Here is a 435-nt window from a genome sequence, read left to right on the forward strand (position 1 = left end):
CATGATGCTTCATGTTTTTGGTCAAAGTTAAACACAAAACATTGAAGTTAATAACAACTGGTCCTTTGAGGACCACCATAATGCTGATGCGGCCCTTTGTGAAAATAATAATTTTGGGTTTTGTACTGCTGCCATCGTGAATTTGGTCCACCCCAAAGTTAATTAACTGTAGATACTCATCCAAGGAGTTTTTGAAAAATCTGTTTAGCAATTCATAATAATTCTTATTTTGCTAACAGACTGACATTTACATTATTGTCTTCCTTAYATAGCTGCAGGCGTTAATCATTTATTTCTTCATGTCTGTGTCAGACTAATCACTGAACATATTGACATTTAAACAAAGACACAAGAAGGAAATTAAAGACAACATTTAGGTGTAGTTTTTATTATTATGATTATGATTATGATTATTATTATTATTATTATTATTAT

The sequence above is a fragment of the Austrofundulus limnaeus genome, unplaced genomic scaffold, assembly GCF_001266775.1.
Source record: "Austrofundulus limnaeus strain Quisiro unplaced genomic scaffold, Austrofundulus_limnaeus-1.0 Scaffold29, whole genome shotgun sequence".
Lineage (NCBI taxonomy): Eukaryota > Metazoa > Chordata > Actinopteri > Cyprinodontiformes > Rivulidae > Austrofundulus > Austrofundulus limnaeus.